Source organism: Bos indicus, chromosome 2 (genome assembly GCF_029378745.1).
Source record: "Bos indicus isolate NIAB-ARS_2022 breed Sahiwal x Tharparkar chromosome 2, NIAB-ARS_B.indTharparkar_mat_pri_1.0, whole genome shotgun sequence".
NCBI classification, from domain to species: Eukaryota; Metazoa; Chordata; class Mammalia; order Artiodactyla; family Bovidae; genus Bos; species Bos indicus.
The window spans coordinates 11443484-11468106 of record NC_091761.1 but is presented as its reverse complement, the minus strand read 5'-3'; positions in this window follow the sequence as shown (position 1 = coordinate 11468106).

The following is a 24623-nucleotide window of genomic DNA, read 5'->3' as shown; positions in this document are numbered from 1 at the left end:
GCAGAAGTTTATACAAATGCCAACCAAAGCATAATGTGGCATGACGAACTGATGAGCATCCAAGAGTACACACAAAGAGCTCAGGGATCCTTTTTACTATTGCGCTCTCGGAATGTATCTTAACTAGGTTCACAGCTACAGGAACTTTAGTTACTTGCCCTCTTTACCATCCAATGATATTTTTGTTAGAAGAGTTTTCAAAGTCATTAGAACAATGATACAAGCTGGCAAATTTACTTTTTGTGATAGTGAAACTCTGCTGTTGTGCATACGAGGAAAGGGCTAATAATACCATATTTAGAACCTAAATCACAGATGCACAGGGCTTTTGATATTCCACAGCTATTGAGAGTTTAATTATTCAAACAATATGGAATTGGTCTGGAGATTTCAGAGAAATTCTGAATCATGTTCTCAAAATTCACATTCACACAGGAAGATGCTGATTATCTACTGGTGGCAATCACTCTTTTTGTGTTTCTGACACAATTTTAAATACAAGAATTTGAGTGGCATAATTGAAGAATTAAAAGATTCAAAAGCAACACAAAGGAAGTCAGCATTAATTACAGTAAAATTAAGTGCTAAGAATAAAAGTATCTTTTCCTGTCTATCAATACATTTAAGTTAGTGAACTATTATGTGCTTGGTTTTCCTTCAACATGTGTATGCCACTGTTTGAATTAAGTTGCCCAACTTCCTTGGTGCAAAACTGGGCTTCACATTGAGAAAGTTTGCTTTTCTTGATTAAATAGAATTTCTAAATGACTGTAAACAAAGAGAAAATTAGCTGCTGTGTTTCTTCCTCACATATGATTAAGAGTTCTTTTTGGGAACTAATACAAATGACACTGCAGGACACAGTACCAGTACAAACAGAGTGATCCAAAGCGCAGTGATACATGTACCCAGAAATGTGCCCCAACCTCAGATTTCTGGGTTTCATTGATTTTTCAAAATATTTTGAATTGTGAGAAAACTGTTACAAAGTGTTTCAAAGGTTAAATAGACTAGAACAAAACCCTGGAAGAAAGACAGGACTTGACAGGTTTTTTTTTTTTTTTTTTTTAATTAGAGGCTAATTACTTTACAATATTGTATTGGTTTTGCCATACATCAACATGAATCTGCCACGGGTGTACACATGTTCTCAATCCTGAACCCTCCTCCCACCTCCCTCCCCATACCATCCCTCTGGGTGATCCCAGTGCACCAGCCCCAAGCATCCTGTATCCTGCAGACAGTTTTAATAGAAGTGAGATTGAAAAAGAAATAAAGTGTCCAGCTTGAAATAATTCAAGAAAGCATAGAGGACTTATATGGGAATTGGGGGAGAGAGGAGTGTACAATTCATACATAAGGATATATTGCACATTTTTTCTGGCTTAGAATAATGCAGCATGAAAATGCATATCATATATGAAGAGAGATCCTTGGTCTAAGCCTGAGATTTCAAATTTGAGAGTTTTTTAAGAATTCAACTCTGACTAATTTTGACTTTATATCTTTTAAAAGGAGTGTGCTGAAGTATTTCACATTATAAAAGCACAGAGTAACAAAAAAATATCAAAATTAAAAATTCAAATCATTAAGAGATTATTAGTGCTGATATTTGAGCTTATTTTCAAAATATTTATTTGGTTTTTGGAATATATTTGGATGGTTTAAGTTTACTATAAAATAGTAGTAACAAAAAATTCTCTCCATCTTTGTCCATAACTCTCGTTATTACTTTCTCCTGGGTCCTTTTTGAAAAGTTTTAGTGATATATATAATTATTCATATTTAACATATAGTCACATAATATATGTGCTGGTCTTCAACTAACTTTTCTCAATTAAAATGCAGCTTAAAGATATTGCTTTTATAAGTACATAAGTTTCTTTGTTTGTTTAAATAAACACTTTATTGAAGCATGACTGACATCTCATTTAGCATAATGTCCAGTTTCATCCATGTTGTTGCAAATGACTGGATAACCTTCTTCTTCAGGGCAGAATGGTATTCCATTATGTGTAAACACCATATTTCCTTGATCTCTTCACCATAATTACATGATATTGTAATTTTTGGTGATAAATGATTCTAAGGATAAATCTGAAACACCAGACTATTTATTTTTAAGTGATTTTATATTAATATCTGTATAGCTATCCAAAATGTATTTGTTCAAAATGCTTCTTTTATTTAACTTTGAAATCCATTAAAGTGTATTTTTTATTTCTCAGTTTTTAATATCTGAATGTCTTTTCACTGAAGTATCATTTTAATATGCAAATTCAAACCATTAATTTTAGAAAATATTCTATAAATTATGCCTTATTTGTTTTAGTTTTCTTTTACCAAAAAGTAAAATTAATACATATTCAGGATTTATTAAGTCTTTTTCTTATCTATTAAATGTTTTATAATGCTTTTTAAAAATTTTTTATATTTTTTTTATTCCCTTTTTCTAAACTTTGTTTCCCCTCATTTGTTTCTCCTCATTCCCCTATTGTCTCCTCTTTTCTTTCTAGTTTTGTTTTGTGGCTGTTTTGATATTTTTAAATACCTAAAACTTAGGAGAAATATCAAGTTGGCCCAAAGTGAAACCACTGAAATGTTATTGACTACACTGTGGGATCAAGAGAACTGACAGACCTTTGCCCGTCACGTAGGGCAGCTAAAGGGGCAATAACTCATTAGTCAGAGAGTCAAAGTGGTTATGGCCCATCACAACTGTGACCCCAGGGGCTATGACACATTCACAGCTCCAGTCCCAACATATGTTCAAAAAGTGGATGTGATAGTGGGCCTTGTCTCATAAACTGCTGTGGGAGAATTCAGCCTAGGAGAACGCCTGGTAAAACAAGAGGCCTTGCCAAATGGACATTGGCCAAGCTACCCCAACCACAAACAATATAGACTTCCAGAAGGAAAGGAGGAAATCATTAGCACCAAGAAAGAACTAGCACAGGAGCATCATAGGAGCTTTCACAGCCACAGGTGGCTAGGAGGGAGACCAAATGCCTCCTGGAGAACAACTGTAGATGACAGGGGATTAAATAAAGTAACTCTGATCTTACATGCAACTGTGCCTAATATCACCTCTTTGTTCTCCAGGTGATGAACATTTAGGGACTTATTTTTGTTATTGATCTTTCCAATGCTTTCTTTAGCATCCCTTTGGCCCCTGCACAGCAAGACCAATTTTCATTCACTTGGAAGGAAAAAAAGCTGTGGTCCCCTGGGGCTATCACACAGCCCAAAATTTGTCATGGCCTAGTGGCTGTGGATCTGGCTAGGTGGACTGTCTGTGCAATGCTTTCCTCTTCTGTCACATTGATGATATCACACTAACTTCAGAGTCTCAGATAGGCTAACAAGCTGAGAGTTGTGCCCTGGTCAAAGCCCAGTGCTATGTATATACACTCGATGATTCTCACAACATTTCCTCTGCTATGAAAGCTGTAAACCAGCATATCACCACCATAAACTTTCTCAATTGACCCTATTAGTGCCTAGCTACAAAATTTCTCCACCTCTTGGTGAATAACTTTTCAATATAGTTGGCATCTCATTGCTAAAACTGTCTAGCTGCTGCTGTCCATATTGTGTTTCTGGTACCTAATTGCAGTGTTCCTCTACAAACCTGACTCCAGGGATATTGCAGACAAAAGGCAGATAGATTGTGAGGGTCATGTAGGTTATGCAGGGGTGGAGTATGTGATCAGGACTCAAAAGATGGTTGCTCCCTTGCTCTCTGGACATCCCCTGCCGGACCCGGTACTTGTACACATGACTACCTCCCCCTCCGAAGCTAAAAGTTTAATCAGTATCTACCTGTATGATTGGCTTGACTTCCAGAAAACAATTGTTTTAGCACTCAGACCAGAATGGCTCTGGTATGTTCAGTCATCAACAGCCTTCACAAAGTTTGCTAACCCAAAGTGCTGTGGGGGTTGCGTTCCAGCAGTTTCCCAGAAACCAAGAAATTTTTCAGTGGCCATGCTCCCTATAAACTGTAGCTTCTTCCTTCCCTGTCCAGTGAAGACTGATGCCCTGTCCTACCCGCCATTGGCCATACATGGTGGGGAGTTGCTCCAGGACCTTTGCCTCTGACTTGTAAGAGTCTCTGTCCAATAAACCACTAGTGTCTCTGTCATTGACTCCAGGTTCTTTCTTTGGTCTCGTAACTGGGCATCTGCAAGGATTGCAGGCCTCCAGGGCACAACTCAACATCTCTATGCCTCACAAATGGCATATTCTCTGGAGGAATAGAGAACAAGGCTGTGAAAACATCTGGCACACTTCAGTGAGAGTCTCTCTTGTTAATTAATCTCATTTCTCAACTCCTGACTTTTTTGGTTATTCTCTAATGTCTTCACATGGGTTGGGCTTTTCTTTTAAATTATCCTTTGTTTTTTTGTTTGTTTTATATTTGATTTGTTTTTTGTTTGTTTTAATAATTTATTAAGTTTTTTTATAGCTCTTTTTGTAATAAAGTGAACCTGTTACTTACCAACATATATGAAAGCATAACTGATTATGATTCCATTGATTATTTTGAATTTATGAGAAATGTTTAATCATAACATTTATTTGTTAGATGTGTGTGTTTCCTCTGGTAAATGTTCCTCAACTATTAGTCTTTGATGCTGTTTAGCTTACTGTTTTATTATTGAATCTGAAAGGTTGTTGCTGAACCATGAACGATGCAAGAATTCTTGGCCTCTGGAGGAGAAGAATTCTATCCGGGGCCAGAGATGAGGCTTGATTGCTCAGAGCTTTTTTGTAAAAAAATTTTATTAAAGTATAAAAGAGATAGAGAAAGCTTCTGACATAGACATCAGACGGGGACAGAAAGAGTGCCCCCTTGCTAGTGTTAGCAGTGGAGTTATATTCCTTTTAATTATTTATTACAATGAATTAAAAGGACATCTGGAGGTTGTAAAGACCTTACTAGACCCACGCCCTTAATTTACATTTTAAGAGAACAGGATTAGCCAGAAGGTTTTTTCCAGAATACATTATTGTTATATAATCTTAAGGAATGTAGAGGAAAAAAAAAAGTTTGTCCTTTCCTTCTCCTCGAGAATCCAGACCCCTCTCTCCTTGGGGACCCCTGGGCTTCTTATCAACATGCCTAGGAATTGACTCTCTCAAATCTTTATAAGATGCTATGCTAGTTCCTTTTATCATTACCTTTTACTGAATTAGTTGAGTTTTTCTGAATCAGTTATTTTCTAGAATATCCCAGTTTGGGAGGAAGTGGTATCACAGGGCATTATGATAGGCTTTTACAAAGCAAAGAGTCAATTACCATAAGTCACAAATTTTACTACTTTCTGCAAGTATGGGCTGTCTATGTTCTTATGTAACTTTGTTTCCTGAAATACTTTGAATCAAATCAAGTCTGTGGAATACTAGCATAGCTCTGTTCACCCCACTCCTCAAATCAGCTGATGCGAGGCAGGTATCTGTTTCTTCGCCTGCTGCTGCTGCTAAGTCGCTTCAGTCATGTCCGACTCTGTGCAACCCCATAGAAGGCAGCCCACCAGGCTCCCCCATCCCTGGGATTCTCTAGGTAAGAATGCCTTCTCCAATGCATGAAAGTGAAAAGTGAAAGTGAAGGTGCTCAGTTGTGTCCGACTCTTAGCGACCCCATGGACTGCAGCCTCCCAGGCTCCGCCGTCCATGGGATTTACCAGGCAAAAGTACTGGAGTGGGGTGCCATTGCTACATATTTATTTAGTAACTGTATTTCTTGCTGGCTAATAGTTTTCTGAGATTTACTATTGCATGGCATTTTCATCAAGAAAACTGGTCTCTGAGGCTATTTTTTTCTCCTACACTATAGCATGGTTTTTCATACTGTTCATGGGGTTCTCAAGGCAAAAATATTGAAGTAGTTTTCCATTCTCTTCTCCAGTGGACCACATTTTGTCAGGCCTTAACTAACAGGGACATGCCCTTCAGCTGCTCAACATAGTTGGATGCCATGCCTGGTGCCCTGGTTGCCCCACTGCTGGTCCTGGTTGAGCATGTAAACCTTCACTGGCCATCGTGTGTTAGTCAACATGTGGCTGGGTGTCAAATCAAAGACCCTGCTGGAGTGGCTGGGAAGGGGGTCCAGGGAAGTCTTGAGCCAATGTTGGAGGATGCCCAGGAGCAGAGGGCCCCCAGCCTCACCACTGCCACTGGAGATGACCAGCCACCAGTGAGTCACAGTCCACCATGGAGACAGATATGCAGATGACACCACCCTTATGGCAGAAAGTGAAGCGGAACTAAAGAGCCTCTTGACGAAGGTGAAAGAGGAGAGGGAAAAAGCTGGTTTAAAACTCAACATTCAAAAAACAAAGATTATGGCTTCTGGTCCTATCAATTCACAGCAAATAGATGGGGAACAAGTGGAAATAGTATAAGATTTCATTTTATTGGGCTCCAAAATCAATGTGTACAGTGACTGCAGCCACAAAATTAAAATATGCTTGCTCCTTAGAAAAGCTATGACAAATCTAGACAATGTATTAGAAAGCAGAGATATCACTTTGCTAACAAAAGTGTGTCTAGTCAAAGCTATGGTTTTTCCAGTAGTCATGTATGGATGTGAGTTTTGGACCATAAAGAAAGCTGAACATGGAAGAATTGATGCTTTCAAACTTTGATACTGGAGAAGACACTTGAGAGTCCCTTGGACTGCAAAGAGATCAAACCAGTCATTCCTAAAGGAAATCAACCCTGCATATTTATTAGAAAGACTGATGCTGAAGGCCCAATATTTTGACCACCTGATGGGAAGAGCTGACTCATTGGAAAAGACCCTGATGTTAGGAAGGATTGAGGTTAAGAGGAGGAGGGGGTGGCAGAGGATGAGATGGTTAGAAGGCATCACTGACTCAAAGGACATAAGTTTGGACAAACTCCAGGAGATAGATAGTGAAGGACACGGAAGCCTGGCATGCTGCAGTCCATGGGGTCTCAAAGAGTCAGATATGACTTAGCGACTGATCAATGACATAGTATGGTTCCTTGTTAATCTTGAATTTTGGGGTAGGATTCCCATGCTCTTTGAAATCTTAGTTAATATGTTCATCTGAGTTACATAAATATACTCTGATGTATGACTGAGACAGTTTCCATTTGAAAAATAAAAAGGAATGGAAACACGATATGGTGAAGAATGAGAAAGTAGAATCAAAGATATTTTCAGAAATTTTGCTTTTGCAAATAAGATTTTTATCAACCATTAAACAATGGTTTGGAAACTGCCAATTCTAAAAAAAAATCTTTTAATATCCTCTTTTCATAAGATATTTGAATTTCCTTTCTTCTTATATCTGGCTTCTAATCAATCTGTTATTTTGATACAACTCATCAAACTCAGTATATCTCTTCACTTGGGTTTGACTCTGCTACATCTTCATTTTGATATGTGCGCTGTCTCACAAACTGTGTATTGAACTTCTAAAGAATAAGATCTATATTTTATAATTTTCCTCTCCCACAGGGTTCTGCACAATGATGATGTGGGAATATCTATAAATCATTAACCATCCAGTCACCTATCTTTATGTTAGCAGTTCTTGCTAAAGAGCCCCAAGGCAGCTCATACTGGTAATTTGGCATCTTGGAGAAAGCATAAAACTGTGATTACTAAAAGAAGTCTCTATAACTGTTGCCTGTTAATATGTTTATTCTAAAGTTGTGCTGTGCTATGGTGAGTCACATCTGACACTTTGAGATCCCAGGAACTCTAGCCCTCCAGGCTCCTCTGTCCATGGGGATTCTCCAGGCAAGAATACTGGAATAGGTTGTCACGCCCTCTTCCAGGGGATTTTCCCAACCCAGGGATCAAACCCAGGTATCCCTCATTGTAAGCAGATTCTTTACTGTCTGACTTACTAGGGAAGCCTGTTTTAAAGCTGCAAGTCTATGAAGGTGATAACCTTATCATGTGACTTCAAAATTTGCCAGTATTCAGTCCTCATTATTGTCTTTAATAGTGAAACTGCAAATAATCATTTTAAACATAATTTATTAAGTAAATTCTATTTTTTCACTTAATCTTTGTTTTCAATCAAGCTTTAAAATGACCAAAAAGTGGCTGTTTAAAATGGAATCAAATAACTTTTCAAGTGAATTTGGAATTTAGAAAGGGCAATATTTAGATGGAGTCATTTTTCTCTGTACTATAAAACAGCTATTTCCTCTGAATTCATTATAACATCATGACAAAAGGTTTTTTTCTAAAGAAAACTGCAACAAAATAAAATTTTGTGTCCAACGTTGTTATCCATGTCAAACATCACAACAGAGATATTTTAGCAAAATGATCCCCTTTTATACCAAGATAACATGATAAGTAAGATCAGTGTCTACATGTATCATAATATTGACATTTAAGTCAATATGACTTACTATAAATACTGCTTGATAATAGTATCAAACAGTATGTGATTGATATGCTTTAGCTTCAACTGAGGACTGGCCAGAAAATAAGCTTATTAGCTCTGTTGGTGCTTATGTTGATAAAATCATAACAAATAACTATTTCAGGCTATGATGAAATTTTTAATTTTCCAGTCAATAAACCTATTTAAATATTTTGGTGGCATGGCCAGATTTAGTCCAGTAGTATGAATGGTATTGAATATTCAATGGAATTATACTTTATGTTTGAATTTATTGTTCTTTTAAGATGAAGATGAAATGTGGCTTTTTATTTTTCTTGGAGCAGGCAGTTATACTCTGAATTTCCCATTAAAATATTTCTTTTTATATCTCTTATGGGAATGAAAGATTTTTGTATTAGAACATAGCACAATAAATAGTGAATTAGTGATGACACATCTTAAGAAGAGACTGACAGACATTTGACTTTTTATGCCTGAAAATCCTGTCAACATCCGCAGTTTTGGACTATACATGGTCTCTGGGCTGCAGTCAGAGCCATCTGTCTGAGTGGCAAACTGCCTATTCATAGATTAGTTGGACCATTTCATCAGGGCAAAAATGCCAAGGAATAATAACTACAAAAGAGCAGATTATATATTTCACCAACTGCTGCCGCATCCATAGGAAACTCACATTCACTGCTATATTGTCACAGATAATGAGGCCATCTAATCTCCTTGAAGTGGGGCCCTAAAGAAAGGCGTAGCAGAGACATTTCAGCTTACCCAAGATGTTGATATAATTTACATACCAGTCTTGAAAGAAATTTTTGAAGCATACGTACAGATAGACAAGTCCAGGACACATTAAAAGTAAGTTTATCCACATACAATAATCTTAAAATTGCAGTTATACTTGTTATATAATGATGATATCTCTCCAAAGGGGCAATTTCAATAATCATAATAAATATTTTTATTTTATTTTATTTTTAAACTTTATAATATTGTATTGGTTCTGCCATATATAGAAATGAATCCACCACAATCCAACAACACATTAAAAAGATCATACACCATGACCAAGTGGGCTTTATCCCAGGGATGCAAGGATTCTTCAATATCCACAAATCAATCAATGTTATACACCACATTAACAAATTGAAAAATAAAAACCATATGATTATCTCAATAGATGCAGAGAAAGCCTTTGACAAAATTCAACATCCATTTATGATAAAAACTCTCCAGAAAGCAGGAATAGAAGGAACATACCTCAACATAATAAAAGCTATATATGACAAACCCACAGCAAACATTATCCTCAATGGTGAAAAATTGAAAGCATTTCCTCTAAAGTCAGGAACAAGACAAGGGTGCCCACTTTCACCATTACTATTCAACATAATTCTGGAAGTTTTGGTCACAGCAATCAGAGCAGAAAAAGAAATAAAAGGAATTCAATAATCATAATAAATATTTTAATAGTGAGAAAGGGAAAAGGAGATGTGTGCATGTGTATGTGTGTGCACTTCTTCAGGGAAATAGTATATTTGAGGTTTCATATAAATAACATTTTGGAAGTAAACACTTTGAAAGACTTCAGTCAAAGAAAAGATTGCATAAATTAATATAATTTATTTATAATTTATATTTTATTTTGTAATTCTTCTAAGAATTGTCTTGAGAAATTCACTCAATCGATTTTCTTAATGTACCTTAAATAGGAATTAGTTCATCATTTATCACAATTACTATGTATAGTAATCTTTTATTAGAATCATTTATTTTATTTCCCAGGGACACATTTACTTTACATAAGAAATAAACAGTAATATTTTATAAATTAACTGTTTATTTTGGTTCTTATATTATTTTATAATGATCTCATGTTTTAATTTTGAAAATATTCAAAATATGGGATTTTCACTGTCAATTCCCACAAGAAGAAAATGTATTTAGTCTACTTTTCAAACAACCATAGCGTTTCATGGCAGAGAGAATTACCTACTAAAATAATGCAGACTTGTAAAACTGACTATTAAAGAATTAAAAGCAAATTTTGAATAATCCCAAAATTCCTTCGCTGTCAATTGAAAGTTAAATTTCCTATATGATGAATAATGTAATAGTATGTGAATGCTAATGGAAAGGAGTTAAGAAAGTAGACATTATTTCTAATATATTATGCAGAATCCTGGCATTAAGCCATAATGAAAGTGCTAGACTCTTACTATTATGGGAGTTCAAATGCCCCTTCAATATCAATCCAATAGCACCACTAGATCATCCTTTTTTTTCCCCCATTGGATAGCATGTGTTCCAAATAAATAAAATACATCACCATTGCAGAGTCATCAAAACTTTGTGAGACTATGCCTTTTAAAAAATTAGATCTACATCCTACCTTGAATGACCCAGAAGTTTTAATTTAGTGAAATAACCTGACATGAAGCCTGAAACTTAGGAGGGAAGTCTGTGATTCTATCTTTAAACCCCTTCTCATCTATTTTTTTTTCTTTTTATACATGAAAATGTTCATTTTAGAATGGTTATTTTAAGTTATAAGCTGTTGATATGGAGTTGTATATGCATATGCTCCAAATATACATCACACATGGATTATATTACACATTGATTTTATTCTTTGAATATTTATTGATAATTTACTGTGTTCTACCTACTTTCAGAATTTCAAGATTTATAAGACACCATAAAGACTTAGAGTCTCAACATTTTATAGAAGAGATAAATGTATGCAGGTATATCACAAAATATACATTACCAATAAAAGGAATAAATTAAGTTCTATGGGAACATAACAAGAAAAAGTAGAAATTCATCTGAAGGAAGGAAAAAAATGATCTTCATGAAAAATTTTGCATTGAATTTTGACCTTGGGTAATCATTTGGACTGGGGAACAGGGCCTGATTAAAACAGAGGAGGAAAGTGGATGGCACAAAATTCCAGCTATGGCTAATAAATAAATTATCAAGAATAGAGTCACAAGAAATCACGCTCTAATACAGAAGGAATTAGAGACAGAAACCCACTTTAGGCCAGAATTGTAAATGGAAGACTGAACACTCAGAGTGGAATGGAAATTTAATTAAATCATATTTTAGTATATCTAGTTGCACAAGGACATTCTAGAGGAATGTTATGCCACTGATGCAAGAAAGGTAAACACTGGAAAACGAAACTAAACAAAATCAAGTCCATCTTAACTCTAGATTGACTATATCCCAACAATATCCATTAGGCAGAAAGAAATATGCCTTTTTCCAGGCATGAATTCTATTTACTTCATTCTCTGCTGTTCTATATCCAGACTTCAATGTCCAATACCCAAATAAGACTATACGAAGAGAAAAAAAAAATTGTCAGTCCACTTTTAAAAGATAAAGCAAACAATAAAACTAGACTCAGATATGGACCCAGTTGATTGAATAACAATATAGAGAATTTAAAATTACTCTTACATTGTATACGATGTATAATGTACAACATGAACATTAAGTTCTCCGATGGGACTAATGGAAAATGTACATAACCTAATGGGAAATTTCAGAAAGTAATGGAAATAATAAAAGTCACATAGAAATGCTAGAAATTAAAGCTACTGAAACAAAGATGAAGAATTGTTTTGAATGGCGCATGAGTGGATTCAGCATGGTTGAGGAAGAGAGGTCATTAGAAACTACCTGATATTGAACTCACAGAGAAGAAGAGTTGTTAAAAAAATAAACAAATAAAAGAGAACATTCAGAAATTGCAGAATAAATTAAAAAAAAGCAAAAAACACATGCACCCAACTGGAATCCCAGAAAAGAATAGAGAGGAAATGGGAAATAAATATTTAAAGTGGTAAGGACTGAGAATTTTCCAAAAATAAAGAAAAAGAGATCAAACTTTAAGTCCAGCAATCACAGCAAAACCCAAACAAGATGTACAGCACACATACATGGACACCTGCACACAGATAGCATCTGGATATTTCATATTTAAACTGCTAAAATTAAAGATTTAAAGTATTGAAGGTATTCAGACTAAGGGAAAAAAAGACACATTTCATGCATAGATGATAAGTAGATCAGACTTATATTTTGAAACTTAGTAAACAAAAAACAATGGAATGACTTTTTAAATTCTGAAAATAATGGGAAAATAATTCTCAACTCAGAATTCTACACTGTGCAAAAATATCTTGGAAAATTAAGGAAGAAAAGATTTTCAGCCATATGAAAACAGAATTCATTGCCAGCAGATCTGTGTTATAAGGAAGATTAAATAAAAAATTGATACTAAATAGAAGGTTAGATATGAACAAAAATAAGGAGCTCCAGATATGTTAAAATATGAGAAACTTGAAAAATGTATTGCCAATATAAGCCTAATGAAAATAAACACAGTTCCAAAGGGAAACACAGGGAAGAATGGTGTGGCACTGTTCCTATGGAGAGGAAAAAAGGTCTCATAACATTACAACTGTCACTCATGGGTAGATTTAGCATGTAAGGTTTTCCCTGGTGGCTCAGATGTAAAGAATCTGCCTGCAATGTGGATGACCCGGGTTCAATTTCTGGGTTGTGAAGATCCCATGGAGAAAGGAATGGCAACCCACTCCAATATTCTTTCCTGGAGAAGAGGAGCCTTGGCAGGCTACAGTCCATGGACTCACAAAGAATTGGACACTACTGAGCGACTAACACTACTACTACTACTTAGAAAGTAAATAGATAAAAGAGGACTCTTCCAGTTCCTACTAAGAGTAGAAGTGAATGAGGGACTTTACTTGTGGTCCACAGTTAAGACTGTGCTTCCACTTCAGGAGGCACGGGTTCCATCCCTAGTAGGGGAAATAACGTCCTAAGAAAGAATAGGATATGGGAGATAGAGAACACATCCTAAAGAAAGAAAACAGATGAGGCATAAAGAAAAGAAATCAAGAGATAAAAGAAAACTGCTAGTAAAGTGCTTTAATTAGATTGAGTGAAAATAAATAGAAAATATAAAGTAATAAAAACAGGCTTGAACCAATGAAAAGTCTGAAAAACAGATGGAAAAGTATATAATTTATTCAGTTGACCCTTTAAAGCCAATGAAGTTTTTGAATTTTGTATTGTATTGGCGCATGTATGCTTTATTCAGCTTTAACTAAATGTACAGATACTGAAGATATAAGGTGAGTAACATAATGCAAGCACCTTTAATATATACAATAGACTAAAATATGTATTGCTTTAATGAATATTTAAACACCTTCTCTCCTAAAATGTAAAAGAATAACACAAAATAATGTAATAAAGAAGTATTTGTGATTAATATGCATTGAAGGAATATGTTTATTCCAGTGAGGAAGAGGGAGTCAGTCAGGGGACTTGCTAGGAAAGATTAATTGCAGGAAATGAGCTTGGTAATGAATTGTTTGACTTTGACTTAAAATGTCCAAAATGCACTGGAATGTGCCCAAGGAAGCAATCTGGTTAGGGCTTATAAATTTTGGAGGGGTGGGCATTTAGAGAAATGTAAAAATCGTTGTCATCATCCAGAAACTGTTCGGAGTCAGAGAAAGGCACTGGAATTATAATCTCAAAGTTGATTCCAGATACTGAAAAATTAGATAGACAGAATTAAAATGTTTTTTGTGAGCAGTAGTAAAAAAAAATTGGTCTGGAGAGATTGGTGGTGTGACAAAAAAAAAATAGTAAAGAAAGACTTTAGTAATCTACTGTGCTTAACTTGATAAATCAATTAATGCTTTTAAAATGCGTAATGTAATGAAACAGCTTTGTAGAGTGTCTTTTTGATTGCACATTTTGAATAATCAGTTAATTAACCCAATATAACACCTATTAAGTATTCTTGAAAAAATAAACATATTATATATTGCAATTTTAAATTTGTAATATTCGAGTATAAGATTTCATGCTAAAATTTCACATTTTTCCCACTCAATGTATTACACATTTATAGTACTCTTTATAAAATAAATGGTTATAGCATCTGTTCTTATATTAACTATAAATCAAAAAGCTTTAAATGGATAAGTACTTTTATGTTAAATAAGCTTAAATAATTCTTCTCAATCTCTAATGTAGATATCAACCACACAAAATCTTATTAAAATACAGATTCTGACATTATATCTAGGATAGCCTAGACATTTGGGATAATGCTATTCTAATGTGCACAGAGTCATCCTTGCTGTTGCCAGCAAACAATAGTTTGAGTAGCAAAACAACATCAAGATAAGTGGAAACAAATTTAAATTTTTAAAGCAGTGTGATTAATGAGACATTACCAAAGGCTTGACAAGTGCTTGTATATTAAATTTTGATTTTTCTTGCTGCTTTCAGAAATTAGAAATCACCAGGTAAACACTCAGAGCTAGCTTGATGCATGAAGGAACATCAAATGTCAGAGAACTGAGGTGCCTCATAAAATAATTATTCAGCCAAATACCTAACATATGAGAGAAGGCATCTTAGGGTATCCAGGCACCAACCAGCATACAAATTATGCCTTCATGTTAATGAGAGAGCCTAGGAGACATCATTTAAGTCAGTTGAGACCAAAAATTCCTGCGCAATCAACCCATAGAATTGTCAGCTAACTGTTGTGGTTTCAAAGTATAAGTATTTGTGTGATTTGTAACACTGTAATAGCTAAATAGTAAACGTTAAGGACAAATTTGTGGTTTTCATCTGGCTCCCTGTAATTCTTTCCCTCATCTCCCAGTTCTCCTGGATCAACTTAAACATTGTGCTGGTATGACTTTATTGTACTGCACTCAGTTACTCTTCCCTTTCCAGTAGTCATGCATGGATATGAGAGTTGGACTATAAAGAAGGCTGAGCGCAGAAGAATTGATGCTTTTGAACTGTGGTGTTGGAGAAGACTCTTGAGAGTCCCTTGGACTGCAAGGAGATCCAACCAGTCCATCCTAAAGGAAATCAGTCCTGGGTGTTTATTGGAAGGACTGATGTTGAAGCTGAAACTCCAATACTTTGGCCACCTGATGCGAAGAGCTGACTCATTTGAAAAACCCTGATGCTGGGAAAAATTGAGGGGGAGAGGAGAAGGGGACGACAGAGAATGAGATGATTGGATGGCATCACTGACTCAATGGACATAAGTTTGGGTAGACTCCGGGGGTTGGTGATGGACAGGGAGGCCTGACCTGCTGCAGTTCATGGCATCCTAAAGAGTCAGACATGACTGAGAGGGTGAACTGAACTCTTCCCTCATAGCTGTGCTGTGCTGTGCTTAGTTGTTCAGTCGTGTCCTACCTACTCTTTGCAGCCCTACGGACTGTACCCCACCAGGTTCCTCTGTCAATGGGATTTTCCAGGTAAGAATACTGGAGTGATTTACCATGCCCTCCTCCAAGGGATCTTCCCAACCCAAGGATCAAACCCAGGTCTCCCACATTGCAGGCAGATTCTTTACCATCTGAGCTACCAGGGAAGCTCCCCTCATAGCTAGTTGATGCTTTTTCTCTTTGACAGTGCCATGGAGCCCAAATTGCTCCACAGTCTTACCCAATACAATTTGGGCCCTCTTGCAGGGGAAAAGATGTTACTCTTTGAGACTGATTCCAGAGGATTCGTTTTAGGTTTCTCTAGACTATGCCAAAGCCTTTGACTGTGTGGATCACAATAAACTGTGGAAAATTCTTCAAGAGATGGGAATACCAGACCACCTGATCTGCCTATTGACAAATTTGTATGCAGGTCAGGAAGAAACAGTTAGAACTGGACATGGAACAACAGACTGGTTCCAAATAGGAAAAGGAGTTTGTCAAGGCTGTATATTGTCACCCTGTTTATTTAACTTATATGCAGAGTACATCATGAGAAACGCTGGACTGAAAGAAACACAAGCTGGAATCAAGATTGCCAGGAGAAATCTCAATAACCTCAGATATGCAGATGACACCACCCTTATGGCAGAAAGTGAAGAGGAACTCAAAAGCCTCTTGATGAAAGTGAAAGAGGAGAGTGAAAAAGTTGGCTTAAAGCTCAACATTCAGAAAACGAAGATCATGGCATCTGGTCCCAGCACTTCATGGGAAATAGATGGGGAAACAGTGGAAACAATGTCAGACTTTATTTTTCTGCGCTCCAAAATCAATGCAGATGGTGACTGCAGCCATGAAATTAAAAGATGCTTACTCCTTGGAAGGAAAGTTATGACCAACCTAGAGAGCATATTCAAAAGCAGAGACATTACTTTGCCAACAAAGGTTCATCTAGTCAAGGCTATGGTTTTCCCTGTGATCATGTATGGATGTGAGAGTGGACTGTGAAGAAGGCTGAGTGCCGAAGAATTGATGCTTTTGAACTGTGATGTTGGAGAAGACTCTTGAGAGTCCCTTGGTCTGCAAGGAGATCCAACCAGTCCATTCTGAAGGAGATCAGGCCTGGGATTTCTTTGGAAGGAATGATGCTAAAGCTGAAACTCCAGTACTTTGGCCACCTCATGCGAAGAGTTGATTCATTGGAAAAGACTCTGATGCTAGGAGGGATTGGGGGCAGGAGGAGAAGGGGACGACAGAGGATGAGATGGCTGGATGGCATCACTGACTCGATGGACGTGAGTCTGAGTGAACTCCTGGAGTTGGTGATGGACAGGGAGGCCTGGCGTGCTGCGATTCATGGGGTCGCAAGGGGTCGGACACGACTGAGCGATTGATCTGATCTGATCTGCTCTGAGCCCTAGTTTTTCCTATGTTAAACTTCCACGTGGTCTTTCGTTATCTTAGTGTTTGTATCATAGAACTAACAGCCCCCTCTTAGCCATGAACTTAAAGCCCATTTTAGTCATGAGCTTCCCATTCTTTATTAAAAATAAAATCAGTCTTTTTCGATAACCTGGACAGAACCTATTTTTAGGTACCAGTGCCCTGGAGCTGAGGTTGAACACACAGCCTCTTTTTCTGAGTGGCATCTTTTTGCTTAAACAGGGAACTAGCCACGGATGAGAGTAACTGGTCCTCTTATCTTGCTCATCTGAATAGGGAACCTCCACCTTATGAGCAACCTGTAGTAAGGGGCAATCTGGAACCAGTATTCTCACCGTGTTTTGGATAGAGTTTGGAGAAGGCATGGCAAACCACTCCAGTACTCTTACCTGGAAAATCCCATGGACAGAGGAGCCTGGTAGGCTACAGTCCATCGGGTCACGAAGAGTCAGAAATGACTGAGCGACTTCACTTTCACTGGCCCTATGAGCGCTTTAAGGTGGGTTAAGGGAACCACAGTCATCTTAGCCACATTTACTAGGGATAGAGCTCCTGCAAAGTAGAGTTGGAGATAAGCATTGGCACCAGGCCCTCCTGGGATAAAAATTATAGTTCTGGACTGAAACTATAGCTCTAGAAGTTTATGGAGAAGGACAGTCAGGTCTTTTGGTTACATTTGGCCAGTGAAGAGTGGCTATGAAGGGAAGAACAGGAAATTGGGGTAGGCTGTGGCTCAAACGCCACATACTCTCACTTATTTTACTGAGAATTAGTGTGTGTGCTACGTGCCTGGTCATGTCTGACTCTTTGCAACCCCATGGACTGTAGCCTGCCAGGTTACTCTGACCATGGAATTTTCTAGGCAACAATACTGGAGTGAGTTGCCATTTCCTACTCCAGGGGATCTTCCCAACCCAGGGATTGAACTCATGTCTCTTGCATCTTTTGCATTAACAGGCAGATTCTTTGTCTCTCCACCACCTGGGAAACCCAAAAACTAATAACATATCTTCTTGAATAAATATTTCTCCATTTACTGCTTCCTATTAGTGAAATATCTATCTACTATATAAGATTGTTTTGATAATTTTCATCAGTTGAATGGTTTCACTGGTAATTGTTTTGCTGGGGACTGTGTCCACCAATTGCCTCTTATACCATTCGGGAAGTCCTCTCCACTAACTGCTGAAGTTTCCAAAATCTGGGGTCCATTTTTAGTTAGAGCATTGCTATATAAAACAAATGAATATGAAGACATCTATTGTACAAAAAGTCATCAATCCTAAATTGAAACATGATTTAAGCATATAAGGAATGAATTTGTTTAAATAATCTGAAAGAGAAAAAAAGTAATTATACATGGGCAGTGTGAAGTTTCAAAGTTGGTTTCAAAGGAGGTTCTTTATATATTATAATAAAAAATAATGATCAAACTGCTGTTGTGTGTCAAATTGAGAAGGATGGATCTATAATTTGATCAATACCTATCAGTTCAGTTCAGTTCAGTTGCTCAGTCGCATCCGACTCTTTGCGACCCCATGAATTGCAGCACACCAGGCCTTTCTGTCCATCACCAACTCCCGGAGTTCACTCAGACTCACATCCATCGAGTCAGTGATGCCATCCAGCCATCTCGTCCTCTGTCATCCCCTTCTCCTCCTGCCCCCAATCCCTCCCAGCATCAGAGTCTTTTCCAATGAGTCAACTCTTCGCATGAGGTGGCCAAAGTACTGGAGTTTCAGCTTTAGCATCAGTCCTTCCAAAGAAATCCCAGGGCTGATCTCCTTCAGAATGGACTGGTTGGAGCTCCTTGCAGTCCAAGGGACTCTCAAGAGTCTTCTCCAACACCACAGTTCAAAAGCATCAATTCTTCGGCCCTCAGCTTTCTTCACAGTCCAACTCTCACATCCATACATGACCACAGGAAAAACCATAACCTTGACTAGACAGACGTTTGCTGGCGAAGTAATGTCTCTGCTTTTCAATATGCTATCTAGGTTGGTCATAACTTTCCTTCCAAGGAATAAGCATCTTTTAATTTCATGGCTGCAGTCACCATCTGCAGGGATTTTGGAGCCCAAACAAATAAAGTCTGACAGTGTTTCCACTGTTTCCCCATCTATTTCCCATGAAGTGATGGGACCAGATGCCATGATCTTCTTTTTCTGAATGTTGAGCTTTAAGCCAACTTTTTCACTCTCCTCTTTCACTTTCATCAAGAGGCTTTTTAGTTCCTCTTCACTTTCTCCATATACCTATACCTATATCCACATATATATATATATACCTATACTTGTATCTGAATGGAAGTAGAATGAAAAGATTATAAGAAGAAAATAATTAACAATAAATTTGTAGAGATGGGTATGGCAGGTGGGAATGCAGAAAGGATATAGATGCTCTGAATATTAAATATAAAAGCCTAATTTTTCAACAATAACTGACTACCATGTTATATATACATTCGTTAAATATATTTGTTTTGTTAGGAAAATTTATTCTAACATACATACTTGTATGTCTATATAACTCTATCTCCTATCTATTGATTTGCATGTCTTGTATATATGTACAAATATAACTCTAGGATACATTTGTAGAAGTTGAATAATTCTGTCAGATATATGATCCTTTCAATTATGTGAGTGTTAACAAATTTATTTAAAAAGTTTGCAGCTTATTTTTAGAAATGTGAGGACAATGGAAGTGTTTTACTTATTCTTAACTCTCTAAACCTATCCACTGATTTATCCTTTTAAGTGCCTTCAGTAATATTTTGAAAAGATGTAATCATTTAGAGTGATTCAATATCAATGTGAAATAATTGAAAAATAAGTAAATTTATGAAGAATAAAAGATAAATTGCCATCAAATGAACAGTATTATCTCTGATACAGTTTTCTACACAACATTTTAAAGTTCAATCTCGGGAAATAATCCCAATCTGTCGATTTTGTTGAGTATCTTCAGCCACTGTTAAGAGAACAGATGAATCATTTTTATGCCAGAATGAAATTCTTTAAATAAATTATAGATGACTACACAAAAAGTCATTGAGTGGGAGAAAGCTGATATTTGTCCCACTCTGTGATATATTTTACTCTCCTACAAACTCACATAAAATGCATAAAACGAAGCTGATTAAGGAATGTTTACTTAGGATAACTTTAGCATGGCAAGCAATTTCATGGTTTTTAATGGCATTTTTTTTAAATTAGTCAAAGGGACATATAGAACTCATCTACAAAGTCAGTATACTCTAATAAAATTTAATGAAATATAGGTGAAAAATATTGAAAGAGTAAAGTCATTTCGGAAAGACCAATTTATAGGAGTATGTACACAAATGAATAAACCATTTGGTCTAGAAGTTTTTAAAGAGACTTTTGGTCATGCTGTGTCACTCTCTGTGTTAATGATGTGTAGTAATTTTATTCTAGTAAGATTATTTGACTTAACAGTTTAAAAATAGCTTATTTCCTTGCAGTCTTGGATTTATATGGCAAATTATTTGGCTGTCTGTGTACACAATGGTTTGCATGATGGAAAATATGCCCCCTTCTGCCAATTCTCTCCTCTGCACACCATCTGCCAAAGAACTTTGATTATAGCATAATGTTGAAAACAAGATCCATGAAAAGATTCACAAGAATTACTTGATAATGGCATAAATTACCAACACACAAATATATGATTAAATTGGATAATTTAGATAATATGAACCATCTCAAACCTTTTTATATCATTCTTTTAAATCTTAATGACTGACTTTTTCCTCTCAATTTTTATTAAAAATGTCTCAACTTCTTGAAATGCTTTCCCTATCCTGATCTAATCTTCCTTTAGATCTATGCAGCTTTTCTATGCAATGAATTCCTGCATCATTTTTATTACTAACTTAGTATGTGTGTGTCTGTGTGTGTGTGTTCTTAGTTGCTCAGTTTTGTCTAACTCTTTTTGACCCCAGGACTGCAACCCACCAAACTCCCTTCTCCATGGAATTTTCCAGGCCAGAATACTAGACTGAATTGCATGCAGTTTTCTACTCCAGGGAATCTTCTTAAGCCCAGAGTCAAACACACCTCTCTTGTCTGCTGCATTGGCAGGCAGATTCTTTACCACTGAGCCACCTGGGAAGCCAATTAAGTATACATTTCTCAAACTGGATTCTTTTTTGAATTCCCCACTTAATATTTCTGCTTAGATATTTCATTGTCATAAGCAGTCTCTGCCCTGGTTTGTGGTATATAAGTAGTTTCCCGAGGAAGAAAGGAAAAAGTTTCCTAAAGACTAGAATTAGTCAGAAACAAGAGAGCATACAAGTCATCTTGCAACACTATGATCATACTTCTTTTACACAATTGATTATATTTTGATCATACATAGTTTATGTATATTAATATATAGTTATACCATTATATCTATATACAAATATACCATTGATCATATATTTTTTGAAATATCTGCTTCACTTTTTAGAATGCAGAACTCCAGAAAACTTTTCCCCACTGATGCTTTGTACTGTCTTGCAAAAAGCAAGGAGCCAATAATGTTTACACATTCTGTAACTATTCTGTTTCCACTTGTTATACTTTATTTGTTAAGCTTTAGATTTTTTCCTTCAATTAGATCATAGCCTAATTAAAACAGATAAATTTTTTGAGGAATTCAGTAGAAAGCAGCTCATGATGCAGTCCTATGTAACCGTATGCTCTTTACATCCTATACTCTCTGGAGAAACTCAGGTTTCTCTCCCTCCTCCTAGGCATAAAGCACCTATGTGATTCAAGGATTTAAGAAAATAAGGCTGACTTTTAAGAATTTTGTATCTATTTTATATTCATGCTCTTGATCAATTATATGATTAGCAAAGATTTTCTTCTCAGTTCTGTAGTTTGTCTTTACATTCTCTTCTCAGGATCTTTCACAGAATAAAAATATTTAATTGTGATGAAGTCCAATGTACATATTTTATTTGATCTTTCTTTTGGTGTTAAATCTTTCCTTAATCTCAAGTTCTTCAAATTTTCTATTTTCTTAGAAGCTTTGTATAAATACAGATTTCGGGAATATGGTTGATAATTCCTTCTTAAACTAACAATTGGACTTACCAAATGACCCAGCAATTGCACACTTGGACATATATCTCAGAAAAAAAGATCTATTTTCAAATAAAAATTGCACATGAACACTTAGAGTGGCTTTATTTGTGATAACCCAAAACTGTAAAGTCCCTAAATATTCTTCAGTGGGTAAATTAGTAAAAAAAGAAAAACAAAATGTGGTTTATCAATAAAATAGCATGAAATAAAACTCAGCTATTAAAAAGACTGAACATAATTTCAACAAATCTTAAGGATATTATGCTGAAGGCCATCTCAAAGGATAAATATTACTGACTCCACTTATAAAACATTTGTGAAACAAAATAATTATGAATATGAAGAACACTAGTGATTGCAGAGTTTAGAGATGGAATGGAGGGGAGGATATGGTTATAAAGAGATAGCATAGAAGTCTTGTGATGATGGTGTAGTTAAGAATCTTTAAGACCTCTATGTAGATTTCTTTGCAATTTCTTGTGAGTTTTATAATTATTTCAAAGTAAAAAATTTACAATAGAAATTCCAATTATAAAATACTAAAATTTAAAATAGTGACAGTAGGCTCCAATAGACCTGCTTTGAATTTTCCCCGCACAGATTTGCTGTGATTAGTCAGCCTATACATCAAAAGCAGGGTGTTATTTGGTGACAATTGTTGGTTTAGTGCGTATTCAGAATGCTAATTGTGGTCCAAATATGGTAGCTTTCAGCTGGTGACAAGAGGGAGTCTTTTAATAGCATTTCTCCACTTATGTTTCATTTTCTTTATCTAATCCACTCTAACCTGACTGAGCGAAGAAAGTTTTTCTTTTTCAAAGAATGTGCTGATTTTATTTTATTATTTACTTGTCTGATTGTGCCAGGTCTTACTTTTCGTAACACTGGAGCTTTGTTAAGGCATGTGGGCTTTTAATTGTGGCATACAGGATCTAGTTCCCTGACTGCGGATCAAACCAGGGACCTGGCATTGAATATTTTTTTTTAATTAATTAATTTATTTTAATTGGAGACTAATTACTTTACAATATTTTGGTGGTTTTTGCCATACATTGACATGAATCAGCCATGGGTGCACATGTGTTCCCCATCCTGAACCCCTCTCCCACCTCCCTCCCCATTCCATCCCCCAAGGTCATCCCAATTCACCAGTCCTGAGCACCCTGTCTCATGCATCGAACCTGGACCAGTCATCTGCTTCACATATGATAATATACATGCTTCAACGCTACCCTCTCAAATCATCCCACCCTCGCTTTCTCCCACAGAGCCCCAAAGTCTGTTTACATCTGTGTCTCTTTTGCTGTCTCACATATATATAAAGTCATCATTACCATCTTTCTAAATCCCATATATATGCATTAGTATAATATATTGGTGTTTTTCTTTCTGACTTACTTCACTCTGTATAATAGGCTCCAGTTTCATCCACCTCATTAGAACTGATTCAAATGCATTCTTTTTAAAGGCTGAATAATATTCCATTGTGTGTATGTACCACAGCTTTCTTATCCATTTATCTGCCAATAGACATCTAGGTTGCTTCCATGTCCTGGCTGTTGTAAACAGTGCTGCGATGAACATTGGGGTACACATGTCTCTCAATTATGGTTTCCTCGGTGTGTATGCCCAGCAGTGGGATTGCTGGATCATATGGCAGTTCTATTTCTAGTTTTTTAAGGAATCTCCATACTGTTGTTCTCCATAGCGGCTGTACTAGTTTGCATTCCCACCAACAGTGTAAGAGGGTTCCCTTTTTCTCTGCACCCTCTCCAGCATTTATTGTTTGTAGACTTGAGTAGCAGCCATTCTGACTGGCTTGAGATGATACCTTATTGTGGTTTTGATTTGCCTTTCTCTGATAATGAGTGATGTTGAGCATCTTTTCATGTGTTTGTTACCCCTCTGTATGTCTTCTTTGGAGAAATGTCTGTTTAGTTCTTTGGCCCACTGTTTGATTGGGTCTTTTATTTTTCTGGAATTGAGCTGCAGGAGTTGCTTGTATATTTTTGAGATTAATTCTTCATCAGTTGCTTCATTTGCTATTATTTTCTCCCATTCTGAAGGCTGTATTTTCACCTTGCTTATAGTTTACTTCATTGTGCAAAAGCTCTTAAGTTTAACTAGGTCCCATTTGTTTATTTTTGCTTTTGTTTCCACTACTCTGGGAGGTGGGTCATAGAGGATCCTGCTGTGATGTATGTCAGAGAGTGTTTTGCCTATGTTTTCCTCTAGGAGTTTTATAGTTTCTGATCCTACATTTAGATCTTTAACCTATTTTGAGTTTATTTTTGTATATAGTGTTAGAAAGTGTTCTAGCTTCATTCTTTTACAATGGTGGACCAGTTTTCCCAGCACCACTTATTAAAGAGATTGTCTTTGTCTTTTCTCCATTG